Raw genomic sequence first — 16283 nt, 5'->3', positions numbered from 1 at the left:
TGGCGTACCAGGCAGGTTTGCTATTGTCCTCCCAGAGATAGCCTCGGGCCTGATGACCCATCCTCTATCCTCTGAGGGAGGCCATCTGCCTGTCCCCAGGAATTCCCAAACTATTCAAACAGCTTATGGGAAATTTAGTGGGGTGTGTGTGGGGAGGGTAGAGTGTGAGGGGGGCGCATATTGTGAGGAGTGCTTCACTGAAGTTTATTCAGGCTCTGAGGTCCCCTCAGCTGTTCACACAGCCTAGGATGGGGTCCTTTGCTGGTCAGTAATCACTTCTGTTACTTCCTGAGAGCCCCAGGGAAACAGTGCCTGGCTGTGGCGTCATGTGGGTGAGGGTACACTGAGAAGTTGAACAGCCTTGCTCAACTCAGGGGAGCTTAATGGAGGAGGAATCCAAGCAGAATTGGGAAGCTGAACCCAGAAACTGTACCTCTGGGCAGGGGCCGGGCCCACAGGAAGCTGTCACCATACTATCCTGCTTATGCTGTGTAGGGTTGTGGAGCCTGGCCAGGCCTCAGGGTCTGCCCACACATCCTCAGAGTCCCAGGATCCTGGGGCCCAAGAACCCCTGCAGCGCTGGGGGGAGGGGAGCCTCCACCCTGCCTGGCCCCCTGCCCACTGGAGCTCAGAACTTTCTCCAAAAAGAAAAGGCCCCAGGGGACGAAACTGTGAAGCTCCACCCTTTGGGCTCAGTACCAGCTCAGCCTTCACCAGCCCAGGGGACTGAGTCACTGGAAGAGCTGACTCCTTCCTCCCTTCTCGCTCTTCTTTCCTTCTTTTTTTTTTTTACTCTTCTTTTCTTCTTCCCTCTTGTCTCCTCTCTTCCTTTTTGGTGATAAAAATAGCTGGGAAATTGCCTTTTCAAAAAAGAAAGAAAAAAGAAAAGAAAAGAAAGAAAGAAAGAAAGAAAGAAAGAAAGAAAGAAAGAAAAGAAAAGAAAAGTTCACTGTAGTTTTCCTGGGACTGGGTGGGCTTCCCTCTCAAGTCTCCTGCCCCAGCCGAAATCTCTGAGGCCCTGCACCCATTCACTGCCCACTCTTGCCCTGGCCACAATCCTAGAGACCCCCTCCCACACACGAATTGGCTTCTCACTGGCCTGGGTTTCCTGGAATTTGCTCCAGACACATTTAGACATGTTTAGAGCTTCCGTCCTCCAGGCTTGCTTCCCCCACAGCCCCCTTTTTAACAGAAAATGGACCTGGAAATCAGGGTTTGGGTTACAGGGAGAGCTGGGAGTTCTGGTGGTAAAGTAACAAGAGCTTGAACAATAGCAGGTACCGCACATCTGTGAGCTATTTTTGGGTCTCTAGAGAGAAGGGGTAAAAAAAAAAAAAAAAAATCCAACAATCCTTAAGTAATACCAGAATTCTTCTATATTTTTGCCTTGACAGCTAAGGGGGAAAAAAATTACCCAAAACCAGAGGCACTGCCGAGGGTTGGCGTGGGAATGTTAGTTTAGTCAGTCTTGCTCAGGGCCATTTAAATAAAAACAGGCACCTCTGTGGCAATGCCAGTCAAATGTGCAAGCATGCTTGGTGCTTCTGGGATAGGACCCGGGAAGGGGCTTCAAGATCTTAAGCTGCTTATCACAAGGAACATCTCACCAGTGAACGTCGTCGCTTGGAATAATGAAAAGCAGCAGAGACAGACCACTCCTTGTGGCCTGGAGTTGGACAGAGAGATTTCTCAGCATCTCCTGGTACTCAACTCTGAGGCACTGAGGTCTTTGCCACACATAAATCAGAAGAACTGTCACCAGGGGTGGAGGGGGCAGAGCCAACGGACTGCAGTAGGACTCATATCCCCAGGGGATCCCAGTGACAGGCAAGGCAGAGCTTCTTAGCCCATCCAGGGGACATGAAAACCCTGGGAACCAGGATACCAGGGCTATACATGTGGGGCCAGGACTCAAGGCTGGCGAGCACGTGCCAGGCCCCCGTTGTGCCAGGCTGGGTGCTGACAGCACTTCTGTGAGCTGCCTGCAGAATGGCAGTCTCAGGGGCCTCTTAGAATTTATTGGTCTTTCCACTCTTCTGTTCTCACCCATGAAAAGAATGCTGCTTCCTATCAACTGAATGTGGGGGCGGGAGGGGGTGGCAGCCCAGGACCTTTCTAGTGAAGGCCAGTGTGTGTGTATGTTTTGGGGGGAGGTTTCCTTGAGTCAATCCTTGATGACATTGAGCAGGCTGGTAAGCCCCTCTAAGCTAAAGTGTGACACTTGGGGACAATGGGAAAGGTGGACTGCTACAAAGAGTCTGACCTGATCCAATCCTCTTGTCCTCAGAACTCACACTCCCTCCTCTCCTCAAAGCTGGGGGTCCTGAGTTCAGTCATGGCAACATCTGCTACAAACTTAGAAAAGCAAGTCATAGAGCCCCTTCCAGAGAACAGTGAGGCAAAGCAGATGCCGTCTGTACTGAGACCCCCCTACGCGCCACCTCCAGAGCCTGGGAGCCTGGGAAGCTGCAAGAACTTGTGGGGGTTGGGGGAGGACTGAGAGAGAGAGAGAGAGAGAGAGAGAGAGAGAGAGAGAGAGAGAGAGAGAGAGAGAGAGCTTGTCGAGTTTTGTAGTGCTCTGGGGGACCACAGAGCCCAGGGAACCTGAACAAAGTTTGGGAGCCGCAGGCAGCTACGGGCAGGCCATAGACGCTTTCTCTGCGCCACTCCATCCATCCATTGGTTGGTCAGTGTATTTGAGTCCCTCACCAAACTACAGTTGTCTTCCCAGGTCAGTGTTTGAAGACCTGATGCCTGGGCCAAGAGGCCTCTTAGAGACTGCGTCGAGGAAAAGCCCCAGCATAGAACTGTTGTCAAAAGGCTTGAGATCTGAAAGACACAGAGAAAAAGTCAGACAGCGCATCTTGGGTTTTAATAAGATCCAGATGGGGGGAGGTTGGGAGCAGGGACAGGGCCTTAGAGTATGATAGTATTCTGTGGGTTCAGAGTCTGTTTTTTGAACCTCTTCCTGATGAGCTGGGTTCTGAGTGTTTGTGACCAAGACAGAGACTCTTCTTGGTGGAGCTCCTGGAAGGAGGAAGGAAGACAGGAAGCAGGTATCTCTAAGGTAAAAGGGACCGAGAGGGTTTGGGGATCAAAATGAGGGTGGGAGAGGTGGAGTACCAGGTGCCATTTAGGGTACGAGGCCATAAAAAAAGGTGATGTCTGAATGGAGAACCTAGAAGGTGAGGACAAGGGATGCATGCAGTTCTCTGCTGTCCTGGACCTCATCTGCACATCTATGGGATGGACCTCCAAGTTTGAAGGGACTGAAAGCAATGAGTCCTTGAGGGGACTTGAGTCAGGCCAGGCTGGGCCCTACAGTTATGACCCCACAAAGTCACTCTCCCTAGCTCTGCTTTGGTTCTTCCCACCCGAACCCAGTTCCTGCATTGTCCATTGTCCTAACTTATGGGATGTTATGAGTTGAAGTGTGTCCCTCAAAGATAGGTTAATAGGTTCCCCTGGAATCTGTGTAGCTTTATTTGGAAGAAGAGTCTTTGTAGATGTAATTGATTAAAATAAGGTCCTTATACATCAGAGTGGTCCTCTGCTAAGGCTGGCAGCTTTCGAGAAGAGGAAGAGAAGGCTTCGTGGAGATGGGTAAGGAGGACTTGAAGGGAGACATGCACCAGAACCTGCAGGGAGCACCCTGTAGGGAGTGAGGCTCTGCCATACCTCCATTAAGGCTATTGGCCCATCCATAATCCGAGTGCTTGGGATGGAGTCAAGAGGATCAATAGTTGACTCTCATCCTTGATTTTATTGGGAAATGGAGACCAGCCCCAGATATAAGGAACCCCGTCTCAGTGAAGGAATGAGTGAATGAATGAATAATGTTGTAGTCTCCAGAATTGAGAAGTCATACATTTCCATGGTTTTAGGCCACCACGGTCCTGGTAATATGCTGTCCTGGAAACAGACACAAGGTGATGTATTTTCATGCTGACACTGGTGGCTCTTGAATGTCACAGCTTTGTCCAAGGCCGGCAGGAGTGTGGGGTCAATGGAAGGGAACGGGACCTGCCAGGTACCCAGGTGAAACAGCATAATGAGATGTCTTAGTGTCTATAAATCACCCAGCAGGGCAGCATGCTCCAAGACCTGGGTTTCCAAAGACAAGAGCACTTGGGTCCTGGGTGCCATGGCTTTCTGAAGACACAGAGACACTAAGGGGCAGACTTTGTGTGTCTTTGGCTGCTGTGTTGGTCTGACCATCCTCACCCAAGGAAATGAGATAGCCAGGCAGGACTGGTTTGGGCACAAACCTCCCGAGGTGGCTTTAAAGGTGGGCACTAAACCAGAGAAGGTAGGGCCAGGCCTACCCTCTAGGCCTCTATCTCTACCTCTCCTCTGTGAGAAAGTCAGTTTAGGCAGGGGAAACAAGTTTGTGCTTACTGGTTACACACACACACACACACACACACACACACACACACACGGTTGCTCACACTCATAAATCCAGCACTCAGGAAGCAGAGGCAGAGGGATTCAGTCTGAGTTCTCCCCAGAAGCCTCCACAAGCCTATTCAGGAGTTTGGGAGCTAACTGGCTCTCAAGCTTAGAAGCAAGTCCTGGGACACAGGCCCTCAGCATGGGGTCTAGCAAGCTGATGGTGGTCCTGCTTTGTGCTCCAGGCTCCCCATTGTGAAATGGATCTGCTTTTGACACCGAGGGGTAAGTGGGATAACTGTACTCTGTGTACTTGCTGTCCTGATACATCTGTGGTCAGTATTTTCAGTGGACAGCTGAGATGGGGACCTACAGTGTTCCCCTTCTCTGCACCTGTGTTCAGACTATGTCCAGGAACGGGCCAGGCTGGCCAGCGTGAGGACCAGGACGAGTACAGAGCCTGTTTTCCAGAGTCATTGCTCAGTCAGGGTATGTGGGAAGGGCCTTGGGACAAAGTCTGTCACAGTGACACTGTGTCCATCCCTTCCTTGCTAGGGTATTGAGGCCAGTCTGGGGCCTGCCATAATGGCTGCCTCAGGACCATGAGCCCCCTTCTCACCTGGCTAAGTGACACCCCCCCTCTCCAGTTGAGGACATTTACCCACCCGTCCATTGCCCACTTCCTCAATCCAACCAGCTGTAGCTGTAGCTGTGGTTGGTGGCTCCTTAGGGAAACGGCCGCCCAGTGCTCTCCCACAAGCTGAGCTGTGCCTGCTGCCAGAGTCCTAGGGCCAACAGGTGTTTCCGCACACCCAGGCGCTTGGGAGGACTCGGGGCCTTACCATGGGGTCAGAGGTGCTGGGGGCCCCACAGCCAGACTGCAGGTTTTGTTTGCTCTTAGAAGAAGAAAGCTTCCTCTGGGGCGTGGGGAGAGCCTGCCCTGGGGTGACTCTCTACCACCTGTCCCTGCTTAGCTGAGACCCTGAACGTTTAGACAGCAGCAGTTAAGAGACAAGAGCAGAGGAAAGGTCTCAGGGTACTGTGACAGTCAAGGCAGGAGGTGAGCAGAGTATGGACACAGGGAAACCCAGTTGGATTGCTTGGATTGAGGCAGGGAGACAGGCAATGAAACCTCATCCAGATGTGGACAGTGACCAGCTATGAATGAGTGTGACCTGGGGTTCACCATACTGGGTATAAGAATCAGGATCTATAGCATCATCTTATCCTAAAAACAGTGAGTACCAGGATGCCCTGCTTCTGCAACTGCCTAGGGTACACAGCAAGTCAGCCCTGAGGAGTCCTTTGGGTCCCTAACCTCCATCCCTTTGTCCTTTTCTTTGTTCATCTCAGGAAGGAGGTCACAGTTTTCAGGAGTGTCTTGTTTCTTTGGCTGTAGTAAGGAAGACTTTTCCCAGGATGCCAGGCTCAGTTAGGAAGGGCAAACCTGAGTGGAAAAGGGAGTGTTGGAGACTGTCCCCCACCTCACTGACAGGAGAAGCCTGGGTCCCAGGCCTGTTCTCCCAGGAGCCAGACTTTGTGGACACTCACTAAGTGCCCCTGGAAACAGTACATACTTTCTTTCTCCTGCACTCTCCCATGGGTGGGCCAAAGATATAAATCAAAATGTGTGTGTTTGCCAGACATGGTGGAGCCCATATTTAGTCCCAGCACTTGGAGGCAGAAGCAGATGGATCTCTGACTTAGAGGTCAGCCTGGTCTACAGAGTGAGTTTCCGGACAGCCAGGGCTATACAGAGAAACTCTGTCTTGAAAAACAAAACAAAACAAACAAACAAACAAAAAAAGACAATGTGTTTAAAAGTATAGGCTGGGGCTGGGCCTCAATGGATAGAGGGTAGAGTGCTTGCCTAGGAAGCCCGAAGGTCTCCATCCCTCGCACTGCATAAACGATAAACTGACTGTGGTAGCACACACCTGTACTTCCAGCTCTTGGGAAGTGGAGGCAAGAGGATTCCAAAATCAAGGTCATCCTTAGCTACATAGTCAGTTCAAAATCAGCCTGAGATATATGAGACCCTGTCTAAAAGTAAAAATTAAAAAAAAAAGTTTAGATTGTTTCAGCCATGTTATCTGACCACGTCTGCTTGGGAAAACATTGCCTGACTTTGAGCTGAACATCTGGTGATTAAGAGTAAGGCAGGCACTTCACAGTTTGTCCTTCCTAGTTCGCTGGACCCTTTTCCTGATAGACTCTGAATCCTGACCTCTGGGTGGCCTCCCCCCCACACCTGCTCACCTGCAGTTCGCTATTGAGTGGTCTTGGGATAGTAGACAACCCCCTACCCCTCCTATCCTCTACTTCCCTAACATCTGCAACCGAGCTGACAGTTGGAGGTGTGTGTCAGTTTGGGGAACTCACAGTCCCCTGACTTGGCCCTGCTCAAGGTCCTGGCTCTGAGCATCAGCCCGGGAGTCACACTGCTTAGAGGCCTGCATAGGTAGCTAGAAAGGTAGGCTTGGGTGGATAGTGCCCACAGCAGACTGCTCCTTTGCTCCCTCAAGCTTGGGGAAGGCTTCCTATGAGAGGGCCAGCCAAGCTGGGCTGGGTTGCTGAAGAGGACTGAGCCACTAAGCCAGGGTCCAGGGTAGAGTCAGATGTGAGATGAGCCTACCTCTGCCAGCCCCACTGCCCGACAGCCCTGTGACCTGGGAGTGAGATGACAATGGACTCTGACAACCAGCCCCGACCATCCAGATCCAGACTGGCCTCTGAGACACAGTAAACAGGAAAACCCATAGAGGCCGGAGGTCCTGAGAGAAAGGAAGGAGCAGGCCAGAGGCATCACAGAGCTTGTGAAGTCCACAGGAAACAGTGACTTCCCTGTGCTGTGTCCACCACCTGGCTGTGTCAGCCATCAGGCCAGCACAACAGCTCTGCCCATGTGTAGTCTCAGAAGCCCACAGCCTGGGTTGCACAGCAGAGTCGGCTCAACATCACAGACAAAGCCAGGGTTTCTGGCTAGCTCCCTGAAGCTCTGGGGCCTGACCTCTCAGTACACGCCTCCACTCCAAGTAGTTTCAGCTACAGGATTCCTTCAGCATATGCTAGGACTCTGGTCAAGCCTGCTCTAGACCCCCCCCCCCCACTAAAGCTGTGTGGGGAAACTGAGGCCCTGTAGTGGAAGGCAGCCAAGGTCACCCTGAGGTTGCTGGTAGATGTCTGTCTGTCTCTGGTTGGAGCTTGCTATGGATGAAAAAGCTCCAGGAGGGCCAGGGTTGGGGCCCAGGGGTAAAGCATTCGCCTAGTATGACCAAGGCCCTGAGTTACATCTCCAGCAGCACCACTAAACAAACAAAAAGCCCTGGGATATTTTAAGCAGATCCTGAAGACCCAAATCGTCCACCAAAAATATGAGCTTGTCATGTGGGTCTGATAGCGTGAGAACTCCCTAGAATTGTGCAAGCTGAGCAGTATAAGGCCCAAGGAGACTGTCAATCCCAAGCAGTTGAGTCCCTGCCGCAGTAAGGGCCTGGCAGTTTTCTCTTTTCACCCAGCTGGTTCCCAGATTCACTCCAGCAATCGTGGGTAGTGAGAGGCATTAGAGGCCCAGGCACCATGACCTGTGGGTTCTACTTCTGGGAGTTCCTCCTGAGGAAGCATCGTGGGAGCCAGAAAGCTGGCCACTGCAGGGACCCCTGGAGGTGTTATTTATAACCCCAGACCTGGAAAGGGACCAAATGTGTGGAGCGGGGCGGCGCCATCTAACTAAGCAGTGGGCTGCTGACAGTAACCAGTGACGCCTGCGGAACCACGGAAAGTCCGACGGCGTGGGAAATGCTCACAGTGATGGACTTGGATGGGAAGAGGCAGGACGGAGGCAGGCAGAAAGCTGAGCTGTGTGTGTAGCTCCAGCCAAGGAGAGCAATGGAGTCTGCATTCCAGCTTGTGCCTGAACGCACAGGAGGGAGGCCACCACCCACCAGCTATTCGGGTGGGAAGCTGCAGCGTTCTGCTCTGGCTGGATTCCGGGTCTGTCTCTGGGTCACTGAGTGGGCTGGGGTGAGTGGGCGGCAGGGCAGAGGGCAGGGTCGTACCACCTGGACCAGCCAATCCCCATCCCTTGGGTAGAGACATCCCTAGCTAGGACTTGCCCCGGCTTCTGGGGGGATGCAGAGCCAGATGTGTTTCAGAGGGGAGGAGGCAGCTGGGGTGGGGGTGGGGGACATCCTGAACCGCTCCCACCATACCCTCCAGTCCTCCAGCCCTCATTGTCTGTGTCTACTGGCCCCCTGCATATTAGATGAGAAATGTGGCATCCAAATGTCTAGGCACAAGCCTGAGAGTCAGTTCCTGAGAATAGAGGCAGGTACAGATTCCAAAGGTGGGTTGGGGGCTGCCAGGGGTGTGACGATATCCCCACAACCACGGCAGTTAGGAATGGGGAGGGGAGAGCCAAGACCCTGAACACCTGAAGACCAGCTGGCTGAAGGGACTGCCGACCCAGCCTGGGGACCACACTCAGGGACCACTGCCTTGGCCAGATGCAGCAGGGCCTGGCAGAGCTGGATGACTGTCTTGAGCAGCTCCAAGATAGCTCACCCATCTCCATCATCTCCTTTCTCCTAGCCAAGGTGGGCAGAGGATGGATCCTTCATCTCAAACAGCCAGTCCCAGAGGTAGGTTCAGTGCCCACTCTGGCCCCACATTATAGGCCTGAGTTGGGTTGGTGCTGTCATGGCCAGGGTATTTTCGTGGCTAATGGTGATTAACCCTAGCTTCCGTTCACTGGTGGTCCTTAGGCCCTGGACTGAGGAGAGGAGCCACTTACTTTTCCTGATATATTATTATCACCCTGTGAGGCTTGTTTTCAGAATGGAATGGGGGAAATGAAGCCAGGCATAGTGTCACATAGGAGGCAGAAGCAGGGGAATCTCTGTGAGTTTGAGGCCAGCAGGTCTATATAGTCAGTTCCAGGGCAGCCAGAGTTACGTAGTGAGACCCTGTCTTGAAAAAATACAAAAGAGTGGTGAAACAGAGTCACCGCAGAGACAAAGACAGAGACAAACCAGCAGCTACTTTGGCTCAGCTCAGAGCAGCTGTTCTCAACCTGTAGGTCATGACCCATTTGGGGGTCGAATGACCCTTTCACAGAGGTAGCCTAAGACCATCAGAATACACATATATTCACGTTATGATTCCTAACAGCAAAATTACAGTTTTGCAGTAGCAAAGAAAATAATTTTATGGTTGGAGGTCATAGGAACGTGAGGAACTATATTAAAGGGTCCGTTAGGAAGGTTGAGAGCCACTGGCTCAGAGGTTCTGAGGATGCTCCGGCGTTTCTGTAACTTTGACATCCCCAGAGACATCCTGGGGAGACAGCCTGAGCCTCCCCCAGGCCCTGTGAGGTACACAAGGTGAGGAGCCTACAGGTGTCCTGTGGGGCCCCAGACCACCCTAGATCTGCCATCCTGGCCTTTGTCTATTCTGAAGAGCTGGGAATGGACACTCCTCTTGAGATCCCCAGTATCCCGGAGGCCAGCCGAGCTTCCCTGGTTTGGGAGGGGATGGGCAGGGGAGATTGGGGTCATCTGGGGAGCAGCCGTACCAGGCTTCAGTGCATTCCAGCTTTCAGGGATGGTCTAAAGCAAAGGAAGATGACCAGGTTTCTGGGAAAACCTGCTGTAGCCCGGTGGTGTCCAGCCACCAGCAGGGGTGACGTGTTATTCTCAACATTAATGACCTCTGTTCTCCAGGAGCAATTACTAGGCTAAGAGGGGGTAGTTATCTCCTCTCCTTGCTGGGTAAGCCTCCCTCAGGCTGCTGGGCTGCCCAGGTGGTGCTGTGGGGAGGACGCCTACGTTTCTTTCCTGAGAGAAAGTCTCCATGCTCCTACTCAGAGTCATACCAGACATCCTGCTGGATGCCCAGTCCCTACCTGGAGGGTCAGAGGAGCCTCTCCAACATCCTCTGCAGGGGAATGACTCTCAGTGACTTCAGTAAAGTCTGTTCCCTCCTGGCCCGGGTCTTCTCACTGGAGAATTGGAGTGGTACTTGCTTCTTTGCCCAGCTGTGCAAGGCCAGCAGGGCAACCAGGGCACCAGGGCAGAGGAGACCGTTCCAGGTCACATACACACAGGGACAGAGGAATGCAAAGGACTGGAGAAGGAACAAGGAAGGAGACCACGCTCTGGGGCAGGATCCAACGAATTGGTCTGGAGTACTAGGCTAGACTCAGTAAGAGAAGCCAGTGCCAGGGCCATGTGCTGTATGAACTTCAAGTGATATGTCCAGGGTGGAAAAACAATCTGTTGAGATAGATAATCTTTGCGGAGGAGATAAGAGAATGTGGTCTCTTGGGTGGTGACAATATGCTGTATTCGATGAGTATCTGGCCTGGTGACCATGCTGGATGTTCAATGTGGGGCAAAGGCAGTTTCTGTGCTACAGAAATTTCACTTACCATGGCTGGTGCTGAGGCTCCTAGCTCATGTATCAGGAAGGAAGCCTTAGGGAGCAGGTGAGTCAACCTCTCAGGTGAAGTATCCTATGTGAGTATCCACCTGCAGAGCACCTGTACAGATGAGGAATCCTGACTCAGTTTCTCCTTCTGAAGCACAAGTTTGTGGTGCAGGGAAGGGTTGGGTCCTGTTCTGGATATCGAAGGCCTGTGTTCCCCAGGGTATCTTCAGAGGCAGGGACAGCAGGACTAGACCTGGGGCATAGGCCCTGAATGGGTTACAGCGGGTCTGAGAGATAGGGGCATGGGTCTGGTGGATCCATGCCAAGTCTGCCCTGGGTAACACAGTTTCTGCCTCTTCCTGTCCCTGTGTCCCCTTACTCCAGTGCCAGGCCCCCTTTCCTCTCACTGTCTCCTGGTGGGTCCAGAGAGCTGAAGCCAGGGCCAGCCAGGAGAGGAAGAGGGGATGCCTAGCAGGCCTGAATCAGAGCCCCAGCTGAGCTGAGACACTGCTAACACAGAGGTGCCTCCCACCATCACCCATTCCCTATGGCCCCTTAACAGCATACATGGAAGGCCATCAGTGCCACGGTCTGTGGCTCTCAGGAGCCCAGGGCCAACCCTAGGGAGGTAGCCCCTGGGACATGCACACTGCTGGCTTTGGAGAGTGGAAGCTCTCTTTCTCTCTAGGTTACTGCCTCTGGTGAGTTTCAGCCTGTGGGGGTAGAAGGCCTAGAGTGGCCCTTGAGAGCTCTGAGTGAGTGCAGCCCAGACCCTACTAAAGGAGGATCCCTGGGCCCCAGAGTACGGGAGGAAGTGTGTGGCCATGTTGGATCCCTAGTCATGGTCATTCCTGCCAGTCATGTCAGCCTAGGCCCCTGCCACCAATGCTACTCTGCACATCTCTGTGGCCTGTGGTGGCAGGCATCCCTACACTGGCCATCAGCTTCCACCTCCATGGCCCAGAGGCACCCAAGACTGCTCGGACCTCTGATGACGACCATGCGCGCCTGGTGGTAGGTGCCACTCTCTTCCAGCTCTTGCTCTGTCCTCTTCAACACGACATTTGGCCTCTGCGACCCCTAAGCTCACCCTGCTTATCCCTGTTTCTCAGGCTCTGCCCTTGGAAAGTCCCTACTATTTCATGCCTTGGTTTTCCTCACTCGCAGACAGCAGGGCCTGCTGTCCCAGCCCTGAGGATCTCACCTATGGCCTGCCCTTGGCTATATGCCCACCCAGCTTTCTCCCTATAGCCAGGCTCAGAGTTCACACCTCAGCCTTGACACATGGACAGCCACTCAGCCCATCTTACAGATGGGGAAACAGTCTGAGAGCAAGGGCCAACTGTTCAGACATCACACTAGGAACATACGGCTGGCTAGGGACTAGAACAGGAACTTTTATCTGCCGTGCATGTAGAGCGGTCACGTTCTCTTGAGACAGGCAAGAGTGACCCCCTCTGTCCAGCTCCCCGGGGAGCCAGCCAGGCCAGCATCACCCTACACGGAGAGGAGAGCTGCCCTGCCACAGGCATCCAGCCAAGCACTGGTCCAGGCTGGCTTCTGTTGGCCGTCTGTGAGAATTTGGACACCAGACTGGCGGAGGCAGAGCCTGGCACTGTTTACCCCAGCCTCTATGCCTTCTACAGAACACCTGTTCCCAGGCCAGAGCAAAGCCGTGGAGAGGGTCAGGCACACGGAGCCTGAACTCCTTACTGCCCCCATGGCCTCGTCTCTCCCCTTCTTCACCCTTAGCACCCGCCTATGACCTGCTTGTCCCCTATCCTATGGTCACCCCCTTCAGGTTCCCGACTCATGAATGCTGCCCACCCAGGCCCTTCTTGTTTCCCCATGCCCTCGGCTGCAAGCCTGGGGTCAGTGTCTAGCAGTCTGGCTGCTCTCCCCCGGGAACTGGCTCTGGGCCTCTCTGCTGGCTATTTCAGGGCCTCTGGATCCTCTGATCCAGGAGCATAGCAATGCACCCCCATAGCCAGTGTTACACATAAAGACAGAAACTGAAATTCCACACTCAGACTGCACCCTGAAGTGGGGATCAGTAGAGTCAACCTTAGGGTACAACAGGTGGGTGAGAGGCCTCAGTGTGCAGCCAGTCTTACAAGATCCCAGTTAACAAAGAGCCAGCGTACTGGGGTGAAGCAAGGTTGTGCCCTTGGGGTCACTGGGCCTTGTCGCCTGCAGTCACTTAGGTTCTGGGGTCTTGGCACCTGGTGCCTCCCTACCATCCTGTGGGACCAAGTGAGGGAAAGAGCAGTCTCCAGAGCTTTAGCCCATCCATAGCGGGCTGCAGGACCTTCAGCTGGCCCACTAGAGGAAGATGACAAGGCAGACCCCACAGCCCACAGGACCGCGGCCAGATACACAAGAGCACTGTCTGCTCATCCCCAGTGAGAATGTTCTCCTTCCTCCATCCTCATCTCCTCCATCCCCTTACACCTTGGGCTGGAACTAGACACCCTCTCAGGAGGGGTCTTCTTTCCATTTTACAGCTGCAATCATCACTAAGTCAACAGGGAGGCCAGACTGCTGCTAGGAGATGCGCAGGGTAGAACCTGAACCACTGTGCTCAGCAGGCCTCAGTCACTCCTACTTGGTGTGTGAACTTCTCCCTCTTCTCTCCTGGCAGGCGTGAGTGATGAGGAGACTCAGAAGTTGGGAGGGCTATACACTGCTGGGCTGGCCATTGCTAGGGTGGCCCCGGAATGGGGGTCCAGGCAGTTCCATCAGCTCTGGCAGCATTCACGGGATGCTTGTGTTCCATTCAGTGAGACGCTAAATACGCAGGCACTCAGGCCACACAATGAAGGCTCTACAGACTCTGTTTCAGCCCGCACCATAGTGGTGAAGTGGGAGCTGGGAGCTCAGACCAGGGAACTCTGCCCAGTGGAAGGGGTGGGCCCACCAGCTACCGGCCTTGGCTTTTCGTTCCTTTCTCTGCATCTGGCCCAGCACAGCAGGCCACACAATGTTTGTCACCACTCACCTGTTAACTTGTCCTTGCATCTGCCGAGCCCGAGTTTGAGAAGACAAGGCTCCCTTGGTCAGCACTGAACTCTGCCTACCCAGCACAGGGGTGCTGGTGATAAGGAATAAGAACTTCGTCCTTCCCACCTCTGACTTGGTACCCAGAGCTCTGACCCAGACTGAAGGCCAAAGGGATGTAGCCACCTCCTTCCCTGCTCCTGCACGGGTTTGAAAAAGAAATAGGCTCACCTGTTCCAGGACAAGTGTTCAGAAAATCTTCTTTCCCAAGAACAGCCAAGGTGACAGGGTCCTGCGGGCCTTCCCTGGGGCAGGTTCTGCAGGCACTGCACTCTGTCCTGTGACCGACTCTGACTGCCACCCTCTTTTCCCAGTGATGGTGTCAAACAAAGAAACACTTCCTTTTACTCTTGCATCTGCCTGTGGAATATTTCAGAGAGGCCTGAACAGCCTATGCACGGGACTGAGCTTTCCTCTAATGTACCCAGTGTCGAGATGCCTTCCTAGGATGGGGTCAAAGAGTGTGCATGGGTAATGCTGGGAAATTCCCCAAATCACTGTTTGCAGAGGTCACAACCATGGCAACAGCGTGTGAGCCTTGGCTCCCCCCACTGCTATAGCCTTGGAAGCAGATATGCCTTCCAATCCCCTGCCAATCTGATATGTTAGCACAGCTTTAATTTGCATTTTTCTCAATGTTTTGTGAACCAGCTCTTCTCCCGTGACTCATCTGTTCATATCCTGTCTTTCCATACACCCTGACACTGGTTGTTGGTTTGCTGTAGCTCTTTATATTTGAGAAAAAGTAGCCTTTTGGGATGTAGTCACTAAATGCTTTCTCCATTTTGCTAAATAGCAGAATTTTTGTTTATTTGTTTTTTGTTTTCCAAGACAGGGTTTCTCTGTGTAGCCCTGGCTGTCCTGGAACTCGATCTGTAGACCAAGCTGGATCTCATAGAGATCCACCTGCCTCTGCCTCCTGGGTGCTGGGATTAAAGGTGTGCGCCACTACCCAGCCAGACTTTGACTTTTTAAAAATCTATTCCACAGTGTCTATGTGTGTGTGTGTGGAGGTCAGGGGACAATTTGCAGGAGCTGGTTCTCACCTTCCACCATGAGAGTTCTAGGGATCAAACTAAGACTGACAGACTAGGCTGAAAGCACCTTTACCTGTTCCCTCCTGTTCTGATTTATTTACTTAGTAGGTGTTGCTATGTGGAACAGTTATTCTGTAGCTGTTGATATGTGAGTTATTCTGTATAGTTGAGTTGAGTTTCTATATTAGATTTTTGTACATTTTTGTCATACCTAGGACGAGTTGACCAGAAAATTTCTTCCTTTTTCCTGGTGTGTGTGTGTGTGTGTGTGTGTGTGTGTGTGTGTGTGTGTGTGTGTGTATGCCTGGGTGAGTGCCATGCTGTCCTCATCAGTGAGTGTGATGGTTTTACTCTTCCTTCATCCTGCTCTCTGTTCCACCCAGGGATCATCCACCCATGGCTTGCTGGGTTCTCGTGACCAGCCATCAGGGACAGATTGACACTGTGCCTCTCTGGTTACTGAGATCTTTGGGGTCTGCATTTTTCAGTGTGAATTCCAGGAAGGTTCTACCTCACTCAGGCCTTCCAGCCTGTCTGTCCCAGGCTGAGTGAGCCATGTGGGCTCTCGGAGCTCTTTTGAGGCCCTTTCCGACTGGACAGAAGTTCATACCATGCTGAGGACTCAGAACTTGTACCCAGTTGCAGCCTGCTCATCAGTGGGCAGAAAAGGATGGGCTTTCTAAGAGACACAGTCCTGGAACCCAGCCATCCAGGGATGCTTTTGAGGAGCCAGGTTCTCATAATGAGCCAAAGGATCCCAGTCCTCTCTGATGAAGTCACTCTTATGCTTGTGGGGGCTAGGAATGTAACTCAGTTAGCAGAGTGCTTGCCTAGGTAGGCACAACGCCCTGGGCTAGATCACTATCATTGCATAAACAGCATGGGGGTGCATTTGAGAGGTAGAAGATTGGAAGTTCTAGGCCATCTTTGACTATATAGCGAGTTTTAGGTTTAACTTAGATTACGTGAGATCCTGTCTCCAGAAAAGTGAAAAATGCTGTGAGAAAGTTGTGGAGGCTAGAGTGAAGAATGACAGAAGGGTTTAATCATAGGCAGAAAGGAGCTATACGGAGGGGGGACCCGAGGGGCAAAGGACAGACAGACTGGCCTGATTAAGTACCAGGTGCAGAGCTGAGGGAGGGATCCTTATAGTGGGACCTCTGGACTCAAGTGAGGATGGGGCTAGTGCTCAGGGGCTCGGGGAGGGAAGGCAGGAACCATGAGACCCTCTTCCAACTTCAGCAGCAGGCCAGGGCCAGTCTGGCCTGCAGCATGGCCAGTGAGGTCCCTGTCCATTTCTGGACACTGACAGGCCTGCAATGGATCTTGACATCTGTGCCTTGCCCAATCATGGAGTCATATCCATGGAAC

General features: G+C 52.8%; 1 long non-coding RNA gene across 1 annotated transcript in view; it reads left to right on the top strand.

Moving 5' to 3' along the window:
• The first annotated feature begins 8135 nt into the window (after window positions 1-8135).
• The window catches only part of LOC128101912 (uncharacterized), a 45011-nt gene continuing 36863 nt past the window's right edge, over window positions 8136-16283 (top strand). Inside the window, exons 1-2 of the long non-coding RNA XR_008215227.1 lie at window positions 8136-8385; window positions 8983-9032. This is a non-coding gene — a long non-coding RNA (uncharacterized LOC128101912). The remainder of the gene's footprint in view (window positions 8386-8982; window positions 9033-16283) is intronic.

Source organism: Peromyscus californicus, unplaced genomic scaffold, assembly GCF_007827085.1.
Source record: "Peromyscus californicus insignis strain IS unplaced genomic scaffold, ASM782708v3 Scaffold_7__1_contigs__length_154581171, whole genome shotgun sequence".
In the NCBI taxonomy this organism is placed as follows: domain Eukaryota; kingdom Metazoa; phylum Chordata; class Mammalia; order Rodentia; family Cricetidae; genus Peromyscus; species Peromyscus californicus.
Note: the sequence above shows the minus strand (reverse complement) of the source record. Positions and strands in the feature narration are given on the sequence as shown.